The 17818-nt window shown below is 37.6% G+C and overlaps 1 protein-coding gene across 1 annotated transcript in view; it reads right to left on the bottom strand.

The window, feature by feature from the left end:
- Nucleotides 1-17818, bottom strand: part of LOC115222577 (AB hydrolase superfamily protein C1039.03) — an 83001-nt gene that overhangs the window by 22003 nt on the left and 43180 nt on the right. The gene's annotated exons all lie outside the window — the stretch shown is intronic.

The following is a 17818-nucleotide window of genomic DNA, read 5'->3' on the forward strand; positions in this document are numbered from 1 at the left end:
TGATCCAGAAATACGTTGTATAAATCTTGTATAATGTTTAACCCTTTAGCATTTAAACCGGCCGAATCAGGCCAAAAGTATTCTACCTGTTTTATGTTCAAACTGGCCAGATCTGGTCTCTCACACCAGCCCTACAATATCGTTTTAAAAATCAACAGCTACCTCATCAAAATCTCATAGCTACAAGATAATGCTTGATTAGTTTGAGGTAATGTGGATAAAAAAGGATTAATTTTGGCAGAATAATGTGAACACTAAAGGGTTAACCTTTCAGCACATTATTAGATGAAACGCTGCTTATCATCCAATAATGAAATGCCTATCAAGTAATATTTAATGTTACTTCTATTTGAGCTTCCATGCTGTCCAACCCTTATATTTGAAAGCCTTTACTTCCAATATCAAATGGTGATATTCTAAGTTGTCTCACTTTCAAATGCTGCTTCTATTTAAACTTTACTAATTCCACATATTTTTATTATCATCTGGTGATCACTGCCTTCTCTCATTAATCAATTTAATTAATTACCACACACCATTTAATTAAATCACCCAATTGGTGGTACTTCTACCAATATTACGTTCAACACCTATAGTAGCAAATATATGTCACCTCTGATGTCTTCTGAAAGCATACCATACATCAAAATGAAATTTCTTAAATCAACAAAACCCTAACTGATTTTATGAAGGGTCTCTTGTAAGTTAGAACTTATGAAATTTGAACAAAGATACCTATTATTACTAATGTTTTTTTGTGTAACATCAAAGAGAACAAAGTTGGTTTGGGGAAATAGATATTCTTACTTTTTCCCAGTCAAAAAGTAATTTTAGTTAAATTTTCTGAAATTTAGTTACATTTTCTATCTCATGAAGATCCAGCAGACAAAGGTACCACACTCTGCACCTATTTTATTGCTGAATATATTATAAGCATGCACAAACATTCTCTTGTCCACTCTCATCAACATCATCATCATCATCGTTTAACATCTGCCTTCCATGCTGGCATGGGTTGGACAGTTTGACAGCCTGCATCAGACTTCTGTGTCTATTTTGGCAGGGATTTTATGGCTGGATGCCCTTCCTGACACCAACCACCCAGCAGAGTGGACTGAGTACTTTTTATGTGGCACAAGCACAAGTGAGGTCAGTTTTGGCATGGTTTTTACAGCTGGATGCCTGAGTGTGGACTTGATGCTTTTTACATGGCATCAGCACTTGCAGGGTGACAAAGTAACTTTGCAAGACAAAGATCCTTTGAGGGAGGAAGTGACATTGGAGGAGGTGATCTTGTGTCAGATGGAGAAAGGTTATAGTGAGACAGAAACAGGTAACTTGCTGTAGAGGAGGTATATGGTTAACTGGCCACAGAACAGTTCTGCTATATTCTTTTGGTTACTTAGAGTCAACAAAACAGAGAGTATTATAGGTATCGTCCTTAACATACTTCTGGTTTAACTCCGGAAAGAGACAATACAGTGCACCTGTTTGGATGCTGACAATTTGGCATGGCTGACTGGACAGTGAACCAACCTTTGTTGGTGATAGCTTTTTTTGGTGACAGTATATTTTGGCACTGGTGGAAAACATATACACACACATGTACACATAAAAATATATACATCTGTATGTGGCCAATGCCAGCGCCACCTTGACTGGCTTCCGTGTCGGTGGCACGTAAAAAGCACCAACCGATCGTGGCCATTGCCAGCCTCCCCTGGCACGTAAAAAACACCCACTACACTCATGGAGTGGTTGGCATTAGGAAGGGCATCCAGCTGTTGAAACACCGCCAGATCAGACTGGAGCCTGGTACAGCTTCCTGGTTCCCAGACCCTGGTCGAACTGTCCAACCCATGCTAGCATGGAAAACGGATGTTAAACGATGATGATGATGAGAAAAAGAGAAAGAATGGAAGAAACATTAAAATGTTCCCTCTTCACAAATAAAGAAAAAAAGCATACACAAACTAAGAGAGAGAGAGGTTTGTAACAGATGGAGTTATTTGATAGAGCTCAACAGTGGAGCTTCTTTCAAAATTGACACCTTGCTGCTCAAAGATTTCAACTGCTTTTTCAATGTGAAGAAATGCTTCATTTAGCTTTTTTGCAGAGAAGCATCTTTCGGGCAATTCTTCATTTTCTTCTTCACATTCAAATTTGTCCATTTTTAGCAATTCTTCACTTGTGATTTCATCACTGTCAGCATAAAGAGCTTCTTTAACATCATCAGTTGAAATTTCCAAGTTCAATTCCTTTGCAATGTTTGTGATCTTGTCGGTTTATTTTTGAAGAACTTCATGAAAATGATCAAATCCTTCAAAATTGTCAATTAATTTGGGGCAGAAATTTTTCCAAATTCCTTTCTTGATCTTTATAGCAATTTTATCCCATGCTTTCTTAATCAGTTTTATTGCATCAAGGATGTTGAAACTCTTCCAAAATTCTGAAATCGTAGGACCATTTTCTTTATTAGTCACTTTGATGAGTCTTTCAAAAGTGAAACGGAGACAGTAAGATTTAAACAATAAAATAGCTCCTTGACCCAATGGCTGCAATAAAGAAATTGTATTGGGAGGTAAAGGAACAACATTAATATTTTGATGGTGATGCTTTAAAAATGCAGCATGACTGGGGGGTATTATCTATAATCAAAAGAATCTTGAAAACGATTTTCTTATCCTTACAATATTTTTCTACTTCAGGAACAAAGTGATTAGAAAACCAATCTTCAAACTTAGTTTCTGTCATTGAAGCTCTCTTGTTATGCTTCCAGATTACAGGAAGTTTCGTCTTACCAATTCCTTTTAAAGCACAGGGGTTTTCAGATCGATAAATAAGCATGGCCTTGAATTTGCAGTCCCCTTCACTATTTCCTGCCAGAAGCAACGTTATCCTATCTTTTGCAGCATTGAATCCTGGTATTGAAGAATTTGCTTTCTCAATAAAAGTCCTTGAAGGCATTCATTTCCAAAGTAGGGCTGTCTCATCCACATTAAATACTTCAGATGATATAAAGCCTTCTTCAATCAAATCTAATTGGCGAGGAAAAGTTTCTTCAAATTCACAAAGCAGTTGCAAGTGATCACTCAAGGTAACAGGTGCTGCCAGACAAAGAGTGACACTCTTTGCCATGGTAACCAATTTTTCCATTTTGCATTTACAATTCGTGAACATGAGGTTTTGAAAATTGGGGTTACAAAAAATGCCTGTGTGTGTATACACACACACATCCTTCCCTCCACACATGTCCACTCACTGCATTCCCCTCCCTCCATCTCCCACATTCCTTTCACATTCTTGTGAACTTACCTGCCCATGCACATGATCCAATCCTCTGTACTGCATCATTTATATACACCTCCTTGTAACTTAAGAGTACATCTTTACCATCTCTCTCTCTCTTGTGCTACTTCTTTCTCATTTTCCAACTGGTGTAGCCCCCGTATCTCCCTCATTGCCAGAGACAGCAATTTCTGTCCCTCTGTCATACTCTAACCTCTCATCACCTGGCACAAAGCCACTTCCCTCAATACTATTCCCTACCTCAGTTGAGGAGTCTTGCAAGTTATTTGGTAACCTCATAAAAAAAGCACCCAGTAAACACTGTAAAGAGAGCTAGATACCTTTCCTAAAAGGTATCTAGCCATAGAAATCATGCCATAACTAACAGTGGAGTCTGACATAATCCTCTGCTTTGCCCAGCTCCTGTCAAACCATCTGACTTATGCCAGCATGGAAATCAAGCATTAAATGATGGTCATGATGATGACTGTGTGTGTGTGTGTATGTGTGATCAACATCATTTAACATGTTTCCTATGCTGGCATGTGTTGGGCAGTTTGGCTAGAGCTGACAAGCTGCACCAGATTCCAGTGTTTTGACCAACTAGTGCAATCTTCGCTCTTGTATACTGCATCTAATTCCTCTTATGCCTAGCTTTTCTCTCAATACACTAGCAATCTCTAGCACATGTGCGCTTACGTTGCACATCCAACAGAGTATATGTGTGTGTACACACATGCACGCACACACATGCACTTGGTACGCCTTTGTTCATAGGTTTGCAGATCCTGCATTGGAACTAACAACAAGAGTCCTATAATACCAGAACAGGTAAAGCTTGTAGAACTCTCAAGATTCAGGCAAACATAACATGGTAAATTAACAAAGAACTCTTGTTTTTAATTAAATAATAATGATAATAGCAACACTGGTCATAGTAGTAGTAGTAGTAGTAGTAATGGTTTCAAATTTTGGCACAAGGCCAGCAATTTTGGGGGCAAGGATAAATGAATTACACTGATCCCAGTGTTCAACTGAGACTTATTTTATCGACCCCGAAAGGATGAAAGGTAAAGTCAACCTTGGCAGGATCTGAGTCAGAATGAAATGCCTCTAAGCATTTTTTCTGGTGTGCTTATGATTCCGTTAGCTGGCCACCTTCAATGATGATGATGATGATGATGATGGTGGTGGCGATGGCAGACTGTTGGTTTTGCAATTTTGGTTCTTTGTTCATAAATAGAGAGTAAAAAAAAAAGAAAAAAATTAATCATGTCTGCAGGCTGACATAAATGGAATCTTCGGTTCTCAACAAGACAACAAGCCATTCAGTGATGGCACTTAAAACAAGAAATAAAATAGATTTTCTTCCGATAATGACAATTTATAAAAAAAAAAAGACCCTAAAGAGAGTCTTTATCATTGTCAAATTGTACGACTTTCTCTGCCCGCGTGCGTGCGTGCGTGCGTGCATGCGTGTGTACCTGTATGTGGTGCATGCATGAGTGTAATCTCACACTACATACATGGATATAGAATATTCATACACAAGAGTATTTGTTGGCTGATGGTGGTGGAACTGTGGGGAGAGGGAGAAAGGGGAGGGGAGGAGAGAGGGGAGAAAGGGGGAGGGGAGGAGAGAGGGGAGAAAGGGGGAGGGGAGGGGAGAGGGAGAAAGGGGGAGGGGAGGAGAGAGGGGAGAGAGAGGGAGAGTAGAGAGAGAGAGGGGCGAGAGAAAGAGGAGAGAGAGGAAGAGGAGATAGAGAGGAAGAGGAGATAGAGAGGAAGAGGAGATAGAGAGGAAGAGGAGATAGAGAGGAAGAGGAGATAGAGAGGAAGAGGAGATAGAGAGGAAGAGGAGATAGAGAGGAAGAGGAGAGAGAGAGGAAGAGGAGATAGAGAGGAAGAGGAGATAGAGAGGAAGAGGAGATAGAGAGGAAGAGGAGATAGAGAGGAAGAGGAGATAGAGAGGAAGAGGAGATAGAGAGGAAGAGGAGGAGAGGAAGAGGAGAGAGAGGAAGAGGAGAGAGAGGAAGAGGAGAGAGATGGAGAGGAGGAGGGAGAGGGGAGATAGAGAAAGGAGAGAGAGGGGAGGAGGGGAGATAGAGAAAGGAGAGAGAGGGAGAGGGAGAGGGGAGATAGAGAGAGGAGAGAGAGAAGGGAGAGGAGAGAGAGAAGGGAGAGGAGAGAGGAGGAAGAGAGAGAGAGAGGAAGGAGAGAGAGAGGAAGAGGAGAGAGAGAGGAAGAGGAGAGAGAGAGGAAGAGGAGAGAGAGAGGAAGAGGAGAGAGAGAGGAAGAGGAGAGAGAGGAAGAGGAGAGAGAGAGGAAGAGGAGAGAGAAGGGAGAGGAGAGAGAGAAGAGGAGAGAGAGAAGAAGAGGAGAGAGAGGGAGAGGAGAGAGAGAGGGAGAGGAGAGAGAGGAAGAGGAGAGAGAGAGGAAGAGGAGAGAGAGAGGAAGAGGAGAGAGAGAGGAAGAGGAGAGAGAGAGGAAGAGGAGAGAGAGGAAGAGGAGAGAGAGGAGAGAGGAGAGAGAGGAAGAGGAAGAGGAAGAGGAGAGAGAGAGGAAGAGGAGGGAGAGAGAGGGAGAGGAGAGAGACAGGGAGAGAGAGAGGGGGAGGAGAGAGGGAGAGGAAAGGGAGAGATTTGGTGGGAAAGTGTGAAATACAAAGACAAGTGGAGGAGTTGGGGCAAGAGAGAGAAAGAGTGGTAGAAAGAAAGGAAGAAAGAAATAGGAGTGACTGTGTGTCAGTGTGTATGCTTGTGGGGCCACAAGTGAATGTGTGTTTGTGCATGTGTTTGTTCTTTAGCCCCAGGCCAGCCCTAATCTAGTGGACCCATGGCTAAAGGCATGCCAACAATGACCATACTGTCTTCTTACGGAGTCACTATTGGGCATTATGCATACTCTTCTTTATTAAGAGGGTGGAACGTGTGCGTGTTTTCAAGTCATATCATTTAATATCTGTTTTCATGCTGACTGGAGTTGGAAAGGAAACGACAGGAACCAACAAGCCATAGGGTTGCACTGAGTTCCAATGTCGGCTTTGGCATGGTTTCTACAGTTAGATGCCCTTCCTATCACCAGCCGCTGCAAACTGAAGGTTGTGCCTCAACTTAGAAACATTCAATGTTAAGCTAGCAATAAACCACTTCAAACTAAGTGTGGATTACTACCATGTACGGAATTGGGTTGATAGTCCTCAAATATATCTTATGCTGCCAGTTGTAATCTGATATGGCAAATACTGCTCTCCAAATCAGACTAGAAGTACTCTTGATGTATTTAACATAGCTCTTAAATCAATCATGAATCTACAGGCTCATTAAGCCAAAGTTTATTATAGTTTCCATCATGTATGAATGAAAGAATGTGCAAGACTTTCCTCCTAAATAGTTCATTTCAGTGCATCATAGGGTTAATCACCAACTGTTTTGGTAATCTTTTCCAGGTTAGTGTACTAGGGTAATGTGAAATGAAGTGTTTTGCTCAAGAATACAATGTACTGTCTGATCTGGGAATTGAAACAATCTCAAGATCATATGAATCCAATACTCAATCCACTAGACCAGTGGTTCCCAACCAGGGGTCTGCAGACCTCTGGTGGTCTGCAAAGGTAGTATTGGGGGTTTGTGAACTAAATTCAAAATATATATCTATATATATATAAAGCTGAAATTGTCTGTTTGGTAGGTTTCAACTAACACTATCTCCTCCGAGACCCTGCGGTGCAAGTTGACCAAAATTGAGAGTATGATAGAAAAAGGCTTGCTTTTCCTTCCGTAGACCATGTTAACGCCAAAAATTATTTACATCAAAAAGGTGCTTTTTTTCAATGAAAATCCCTATTTTTTATGATTTTTTTACTGCTGTATCGCCATTTTTCAGTGAATTACAACCAGAAAAATGTTAACTTAAAGAGAATAACAAGCTACATAATGCAAAATTTTTACTTTTCAAAAATTCCAATTCTAAAGGGTCAAAACAAACCTGAGCAACACCGGGCGATACTGCTAGTATATATATATATAAGGATAAACATTAAAAGGGGTCTGTTGGAAAACTCATTTAAATAAAAGGGTTGGGAACCAATGCATTAGACCCTTGAACACATTTATTTTGTATCTAACACTGTTCTTCAAACATCTGAAAAATGGAATTGTATAATCCACTGTACTATAGGCACAAGGCCTGAAATTTCAAAAGAGGGGACTAGTTGAATACATCAACCCTAGTCCTTAGCTGGTACTTATTTCATTGACCCCGCAACAGAATGAAAAGCAAAGTTGAGCTCAGCAGCATTTGAACTCAGAACATAAAGACAGACAAAAATGCCACTAAGCATTTTGTCTGGCATGCTCGTGATTCTGCTAGCTTCACCACCAAGATGAAATCATATAACTGGACGGGTGTACAATTCCTGGAAATAACGGTGCTTGTTGGAAAGATTTGTAAAATTGGCTAAATCTAATCAATATGTTATGAATGTCTTATTGCAAAGTTGCTGCAATACACTTCGTGCAATTCTGGTCAGTTTTGGATTGACTAAGAGAAACGTCCCTGAATGTTGAGGGCATGAAGAATCTCCATTTTTAACCACCTCTACCTACGGAACACATCTATCTCATGTAGGGTAGACAAGGAGTATGTACATGTGCTTGTATGTGTGTGCATTTTACAGAGAGAAAGAGAGAGACCCATTCTTAGAGAGAACAGCTGTGTGTACAGCTGAATGTTTGTGCGTGTATATATATACAGCTGAATGTTTGTGCATATATATACAGCTGAATGTTTGTGCATATATATACAGCTGAATGTTTGTGCATATATATACAGCTGAATGTTTGTGTGTATATATATATAGCAGAATGTTTGTGTGTGTATATATACAGCTGAATGTTTGTGTGTGTATATATACAGCTGAATGTTTTTGCGTGTATATATATATATATACAGCTGAATGTTTGTGTGTGTATACAGCTGAATGTTTGGGTGTATATATATACAGCTGAATGTTTGTGTGTGTATATATATACAGCTGAATGTTTGGGTGTATATATATACAGCTGAATGTTTGTGTTTGTATATATACAGCTGAATGTTTTTGCGTGTATATATACAGCTGAATGTTTGTGTTTGTATATATATACAGCTGAATGTTTTTGCGTGTATATATATAGCTGAATGTTTGTGTGTATATATACAGCTGAATGTTTGGGTGTGTATATATATACAGCTGAATGTGTGTGTATGTGTGTGTTATTTTAAACTTGCTAAAAGACAAAAATCTGTACTAGATATATAAAGAAATAAAAGTACTCTTGAAGAATTTCAATATTCTCCATCAATTTGCAAAGTTGGAATGTGATATTGTCCCATGGGAATCATATATTCCAACTGGAAATCAACAATATAACTGGTCTTTAATAACACACACAATTATTTCCCTCTCTTCACCATATCGTTTATTACCTCCTCTCCCCTTCAACACACACTCTAGTTCATTCTACCTCTCACAGCATCATCCAAAAGATTCCAAATCAGGTGCAGCAAATGGTAAAGTAATTAGATTAAAGACCACACCATAAGAGGAATCTAAGTAAAAAAAAAAAAAAAAGGAACAAGGAGCAAAGATTGGCACCTAATTTGGAAGTGTAGCAGCCACAGAGAGATTGATAAAATAGCATTATGAGTGTGTGTGTGTGTGTGTGTGTGTGTGTGTGTGTGTGTGTGTTAGAGAGAGAGAATGTGTGTGTGTGTTGTGTGTGTGTGTTAGAGAGAGAGAATGTGTGGTGTGTGTGTTGTGTGTGTGTGTGTGTTAGAGAGAGAGAATGTGTGTGGTGTGTGTGTGTTAGAGAGAGAGAATGTGTGTGTGTGTGTGTGTGTTAGAGAGAATGTGTATTAGAGAGAATGTGCGTATGTTAGAGAGAATGTGTGTTAGAGAAAGAAAGTGAGAATGAGTGTAAGAGTTGGTGAGAGAGAGAGTTGCGTGAGAGTGAGAGTGATCATGCGAGAGTGAATGAGTGTGAGAGTGAGTGACCATGAGAATGAGTGAGCATGAGAGTGAGTGAGCGTGAGTGTGAATGAGCTTGAGTGAGTGTAAGAAACTGACAGAGTGAATGTGAGAGTGTATGCATGTGAGAGCGTAAGAGTGATGTGAGTGTATAAGCATGTGGGTACACAAATGTGAGTGTATATGCAAGCATGAATGTGTACACATGAGAGAGAGAGAGAGAATGTGTGTGTGTGTGTATCACCTAATAAATGAGGTTATTGATTGCAAAGAATTATCTCTAGCATTCAGAATTTTTGGGATATCACTCTTGTAGAGGCAAAGAAAATACCCCAGAGTGGTATCCCCTGAATTCTCTTCTCCAGTTTCCAAACAGGAGGGGGAGGATTTGAGCTTCCAAAATACAGTTTACAAAAAAAAAAAAGGTCAATATATAATGGTCTTAGTTATAAAATGGATATTGCTTATTAGTAACTAAGTGAAAACTGAACCAAGTAAATTTAAGTATGTTGGCAACAGACACGAGAGGGGTCAATTACAACCATTAACAAGGCTGTGAAGGTGGGTTTGAATAAGGGCACAGTTTGTGATGGGAAAACAGAACTTACCATCCTTAGTACAACAAAATATCTGAGAGGATATTTTGAATCTCTTATAACAATTTGTATTTTATACATTTAATACTTAAGCATACTCTATGCAAAGGCGCCAGTACAGCAGTATGGTTAGGAAGCTCACTTTGCAACCATATGATTTTGTGTCCGGTTCTTTGCACAGCACTAGGGCGTCTTCTAGTCTTCTATTATATCCCTGGGCTGACCAATGCTTTGTGAGTGAATTTGGTAGATGGAAACTGCAAGGAAGACCATCATATCTATGTGTTTGTACCTTTGTGCTAGTGTTGTGTTTGTACCCTACCCCTACTGCTTGACAACTGGTGTTGGTTTGTTTACATCCCCATGACTTAGTAGTTTGGCAAAAGACCAATAGAATAGTACTGGAGTCAATTTGTTTGATTAAATCCTTCATGCCCCAGCATGACTGCAGTTCAGTGAGTGAAACAAGTCATTGAAGTACATAACAATTGTTTTAATGAATTTTGAAAATAATTAAAAATTTAGTAAAATAATGGAGCTGTTACGAAGCTGATATTTGGAACAGGAATTAACATGAAATCTTAATGGAAGATTTTAATTTACACCACTTTAAAACGAAAAGTTTGTATCACAGAACCAAGAGAAGTTTCAGAGGGTTGGTTTCAAAAGGATTAAACTAAGTTTGGAATAGTTGAGCCTGTGGTAATGGAGACCTCAAGTGTTCTCAGCTGCCAGACCATATCCTTGCTGACTAATATCAGGGTGGAGATAGCTATCTGCAGGTGCAAGCCTGGTGAGTCAGGGTGGCTGTTCCAGTATATCTCTCTTGTCATCTTCTGGGCCAATGCCTTTTCCATTTTATCTGCTGCTAGGACCATGGGACGGTCTGGATTACAAGAAATTGTATGTTCCACCTCATTTGTAGAATACCATTTCTTGAATTGATTAAGAATACATCAATCTCTAAGAAAGATTAAATTGAACAGCCACAAGTCAAATAAGACATTCTAATTATCAACCCAAATTCCTGTTTCAACATGAAACCATGAATTGAAACCTTCCATAAAAATTCCATGTTAATTTGTGTTCCAACCAACAGCTTAATAATAACAAAATTATATTAATAAATTCTTCAGTATTTCCAAAATTTATTGACACAAAAGAAGTGTACTTCAACAGAAATATGATAACAAAAGAGTTAAAAGGAAAGATGGATTGGATAACTCTAAAAGGATGGCATGATCACTGTTAGAATACCTTTGGTCATAGATTATCCTGGGATTAAAAGACGATTACAGCAACAACAACAACCCAACAGTTAGCAATTTGGGTCGTTTTCAAAACATTTCGAGAAGAACCAAATTAATCATACAAACACCATACACAATATTCAAGTCACATATGTGGAACATATTTTCTTTTAGAACTCACATATTTTAAAATGTATTTTCTATTTTGTTCCAATGTTCCAAGTCCATTACAGGCTAGTGTTGCAATTCTGAATCTTATAGAATTTCTAGAGTACTTTTCAGCAGTACCTGCCCCCCAGGGTAGAATGCTCCCAACACACTACTAAGTTGAAGGAAAATAAAAAAAAATAAAAACAGAAAATAAAATAAAGAAACTTAAGCAGATTAGATATCCTTGCTAAACAGCCAAGATAAATGTGCTTTTTATCACCTTACTAAAAAAGATTTAAATTATCACCCAACCCTAGTTTCAACACATCATAGAATACACAGAGTGGGGGGGGGAAGAGAGAATGAAAGAAAGAGAAATGAGAGAGAAAAGAAAGAGAAAGAATGTGTGGTGAGAAGCATTTAACTTCACCCAACTCCCTCAGAGGTCATTCCAATTTAGGTCAATGATAGTGTATCATATTTACAAATAACTTTACATTTACAGTAAAATTATTTCCAAATACTTATAGCCATACAACAGCAGCAGCACCACCACAATCAAGGGAGCCTATATATATATACACACACACACACACACACATATATACACACAGACACACATATATATATATATACACACAGACACACACACACACACATACATATATATGGTGGTTAGGACCGTTAGAAACAGCAACAAAGTTTCCCTCAAATCACACCATTCTGTTTTTATATAAGGACAGGAGTATATTACATAAATATAGTTCTACATAACTGAAACCATCCCAACCCCATTACTATGGCCACCACTCCTTTCTTTTGCATGATTATTGCTGAAATGCCTTTGATTATTGGTCTGCTCAATCAGGGCAGACAGCAGATGAGAGCAAGGGTGAAGGTGCTAAACAACACTTTAGAACTGCTAATCTAAAAATCAGTGTTCCTCCCACACAGTTCATATATATATTTTCACTAATGAGATAATGAGGGGTGGTCCTTTATAGTGATGTTTGATCTGCTAGAAATAACAGTCAAATCTATATAGCAAATCACAACTTTAGAAACATTAGGGAGGCGGGGGTCAGAAGAAAAGTGACTTGGTCCTGAATGGAATGTTGATCATAATTCTGCTCAAAAGTGGCAGACCTGGGATGGAACAATAACAACAGTCTGGTCCTAAAAATAATATCTCTCTCACATAAGTTCAGACAATATGAAATATTAAAGAATGTTACCATAGCAACTTGGGATACTATCACAACACCCCAAAGCACTAACTACTACACTACTATCTTACCTATTCAGTCCTGATGCGTGCACACACACACACACACACACACACACACATAAATGAATACACATGCACATGAGAAACAAATACACACACAAATATACACACAAACACACATCATATATAAAAACAAATATAGAAATACACATGTAAATAAATATATATACACACACACACAAATATGAACACAAATATAGCTGCAAAAAGTGTCAACAACCTCATTATAACCAATTGCACAGAAGAATGGCAACTTTACCCAGCTCTGTGACCACCACATCAGAATGGTATGAACATACAAAAACAGATGGATAACAAATATAAGATGCCTAACTACCACACAACTAAACACTACATACCACTACATGTTAGAACATGCAGTGTGCAGCACCATACTATGAGATGGTATATCTGCAATAGTGTATGTGAAGAACACATAAAGCTTGTTATTCAATCAACTATCATTGGTCTGCTTTATCTGGACTACAAAAAAAAACTATACACACAATAACACACATATATGTATAATATAATATATATACATGTGTATAAACATGCATATATATATATATATAAATTAGGAAATAAACCACCTTTTATCAATTCAATAATGAAAAATTAAATTATAACTTTTAGAAAAATTACATCTTTTAGAAAGATTAAATATAAGATAAAACATATAACAATAATTAAGTAAAGTAGAAAATAATAACTAAAACTAATATTCCCTCATATTATTATATATACTAGCAGTATCGCCCGGCGTTGCTCGGGTTTGTAAGGGAAATAACTATATAAGCATTTTAGAGATGTAAAGTATAATAGCCATCTCAATATGGCTAACCACAAAGGGGGGGGGGGGTTACTGTGGCTTTTTACGTTCTGAGATTTAATAATACATTTTTAGAGAGTTACTTTCCTTATATATGCCAAAAATGCAATAAAAATGGGAAAAATTCATGGTAAATTTTTTTAAAATCGTAGACGTGCACTAATACCCAGAAGGGCTCGATATGAATCACGACTATAAGATACCCAGTTTTGGTTAAACTGCACCGCAAAATGTGGGAGTAGTTAGGAATCTAAATCGTAGGAGACAGACACACAACTTCACTTTTATATATAAAGATATATATATATATATGTATGTATATATGTATGTATGTATGTGTATATATGTATGTATGTATGTGTGTGTGCTCTCATACACACACACTGCCGCCACCTCCATTTAACGTCAGTTTTCCATGCTGACACAGGTTGGATGGTTTGATAGGAGTTGACCAGCTGAAAGGCTGTTCAGGCTCCCTGTCTGTTTTGGAATGGTTTCTATGGCTGGATGCCCTTCCTAATGCCAAATATATACATATATGGTCAAAGTGAATAATTGAACATTAAAGATAACTATAACAAAACAAGAAGAGGGCATACACAGGGAATGCATTAGTTTGACAATCAGTAAAATGTGGAAAAAAAAAAAGAGAGGGGTTTTGATGTTTTAAGCATAAGCTCTTCATCAGAAAGGGAAATGGAAGAGTCCAGAGAAAGAAAAATATCGCCAATAGCACATGTGGTTACATGGCTGAAGTGACCAGAAGTGGAAAGAGATAGAGAAAGTTGCTTTTTGGAACAGGAGAGTGTGAAGATAGCTAGTGTGTGTGTGTATGTTTGTGTTTATGTGAACGATGTATATATATATTTATATATATATATATATATATATATATATAAGGGTGTGAGCCAACAAACAAGTTAGGGGCTGGCATTTGATTTGGTGGTGAGAGGCAAAAGATGAGGAGAAAAGTGCGTGAGCGGGTGTTGCTGTGTGCACACAAGTACATTTATATATTCATGTATACACACACACTCATATCCACATGTACATTTACATATTCATGTGTCATCATCATCATCGTTTAACATCTGTTTCCCATGCTGGCATGGGTTGGATGGTTTAATTGAGGGCTGGCAAGCCAGAAGGCTGCACCAGGCTCCAATCTGATCTGGCAATGCTCCTACAGCTGGATGCCCTTCCTGACGCCAACCAATCCACGTGTAGTGGGGGCTTTTTACACACACACATACACAAACATAAGTGCATACATAAACACAAATAGATATACATGTATATAAAGGCAGGTGTGTGTTTGTGTTGCCAGATGGATCCAATCAATAAAATGGATCCATCATTAAAATTGTAAAAACTAAAACTGAAATGAAATGTTAGATATTATATTTGCATGGAGCACTGAGGGTGTGGATAAGCACCCAACACACCCATAACTGGTTAGTGTTAAGAAGGGCATCCAACTTTAGAAACCTTGCCACAACAGACCAGCATGGATAACAGATATTAAATGATGATAATGATGAGGTGTGTGTGTGTGTAAACTGATTGGACAAAAGTAAAGTGATACTGAACCAATGCATGTGTTTATTTTTATTGGCATAATGACCTACCCTAGACACAAGAAGATATATATTGTAGATAATCACATATTTTGATGCACAAATGAGAAAAGCCAATGATTTACACTGATGATACTGAATTACATTTTTGTGCATTCAAGTGACAAAGAAAAAAAGACATCAAATCTAAAGAAATCACACACACACTTATCCTAACATTGAGTACTGTAATTTGCTTTTACAAATAAAGATAATTGCATAAGATATGTAAAATATATAACATACACACATAACATACCATACATACCATAGCTTAACACATATACTGTAGCATAACACATCACACATACCATACACAAAATACACACATAACACACACTCAACATACACATACAATACATGCAATACACATGCACAACACAAACACATACATACATAACTCAACCGTGTTTGAATGTGTATATGCTTGCATGTGAGTCTTTGTGTCTGTTTGTCTCTCCTCACCACTTAACAACCAGTGTTGGTTTGTTTATATCCTCATAACTTAGCAGTTCAAAAAATATGCCAATAAGTACGAGGCTTTAAAAAGAAACATGAAATATGTATTGGGGTTTTTCAGTTAAAAAGATTCTTTAAGGCGATGCTCTAGCATGGCCGCAGTCTAATGACTGAAACAAATAAAAGATAAAAAGATAATCTTCCTTTGGAATAGAATGTAGAATGTTTAGAGTGGACATAGGTTAAGGAAAACCAGGAAAAAAAGAATAAAATAAAAGGGGCAAGTCAAGCTAAAATGCTCCACATGATGCTTGTCTACATGGTGATTCTATAAATATGTACAATTCCACCCGCCCCCACACACACAGGTATGTGATGTGATTTATACTGAATAAAGTCAACCAATCAACCAACCAATAAAGCAATCAACAGTTGAGGACAGAGGGGAGGAGTAAGACTCATTACATATATTTATGGTTATAGGTGAATGCTGAGGGAGAATGTGTTCACACACATCAGTATGTGTGTGCATGCTTGTATGAACATACACACACACGAGTGCCTGTATATGTCTGTATGTGAGGCAAGAATTGTGCGACAAGAATTGTGCAGCAGGATAATAGTAGAAATGGCATGATTACTTTAATAGTAGGATTTAAATAATAATGTTAATAGCAGAGGGAATAAACAACATTTGAAATTTTTAAAAAAATAAATAAATACATCTAATGGAATCAAAGCTGCCATCACAACCCAAAAGGTTTTAATTAAATGAAAGTACTTTGAAGAATTTGGTATCGCATAAAATCTCAATCTTTTGTGAATATCTCAAAATAAAAAATAACTTTAATCATGTGACATGGTATATACAACACACACACAAATATGGCTTGTGTAAGCCATTGATATGAATGGAAGAAGGAGACGCCCTCCCTCCTATATTCAAATTTGTACTGCAATTATCAGTCTCAATAATCAAGCGGAATGATAAGCAATGCTCCCCACTCCTTGTCTCATACTCTCAGGAAAGATAAAGATAGCTTAGCTGGATACATCTCGCCAACATGTCTTACCATAAGTATCACTGACATTCCTGGAATGTGAGATCAATCCCTTCTCTTCAGGAATGGTGCATGATGTTCCACGTTACATGAGAAAATGAATATTTTTATCATTTAAGATAAATTTCTCTCAAAAATAGATTTTTTTTTTAAAAGAAAAAAAATTTGTTACATCTTTGTATTTTTAGATTTCTTCATAGATTTTTCTCTTTTGCATCAATTACTGATGCAATGCATGCCTTCTACTGATGCTCTCTAAATATAAGACCACGAAAGAGCTTGTACATGGTAACTTGACTTGCTACAAGTATAAACTAAACTTCACTGAATCATACAATACCAATTTAGCATTTAAACTGGTCATATCCAGCCCAGATATGCCTTCTGTTTTAAGTTCAAACTGGCCAAGTCTAACCTCTCACACCTACGCTACAATTCCATCCTAAAAGGAGACAATAACATCAAAATCTCACATGTAAAAAGCACCTACTGCAATCTCGGAGAGGTTGGCTTTAGGAAGGGCATCCAGCTATAGAAACATTGCCTGATCAGATTGGAGCTAGGTGCAGCCATCTGGTTCACCAGACCTCAGTCAAACCATCCAACCCATGCCAGAATGGAAATCGGATGTTAAACAATGATGACGACGATGATGATGAATAAATAAACTTTATACTTGGCAGAGTAATTTGAACATTAAAGGGTAAAAATGGAAGGATACACTAGCCAGTGAATACAAGAATATGGAACAGTCATGGTTCAAATGTACTTGATCACATGTTCATTTACTAAGAAGTATCAGATGTAGTATGTAAGAGAGAAGACTGTGCAGATGCAGACATGAATGAGGAGAGTCAGGCAAAAAAAGTAAAGAGATCAAAGTGGAAGGAATGTATGGAAGTGATGAAGGCTGATCTCAAGGACATGATAAGACTTAGATTTATCACGAGTACTAGGGCTCACAAGGCCAGTTTCATTAGTTTATAAGTAACTTAGAATGTAACACTGGTGAGCAGAAGGATTAACTTCCCAGCTACTAACAGAACTCATTTATGACTGAGCAAACTGTAGGGACATGAAATGAAGCATTTTACTCAATAACACAAAGCACTACCTGATCCAGAAATTGAAACTATGGTTTTACAATTATGAGTTCAGTACCCTAACTTCTAAGGGATGCATGTATAATAAGCACTAAAAAAAAAAAAATTTTTTTTAAATATAAAAAATAAAAAAGCAAAGGTCTTTCCTGAGTCATAGGCTCATAA

The sequence above is a fragment of the Octopus sinensis genome, linkage group LG20 (genome assembly GCF_006345805.1).
Source record: "Octopus sinensis linkage group LG20, ASM634580v1, whole genome shotgun sequence".
Taxonomy (NCBI): Eukaryota; Metazoa; Mollusca; class Cephalopoda; order Octopoda; family Octopodidae; genus Octopus; species Octopus sinensis.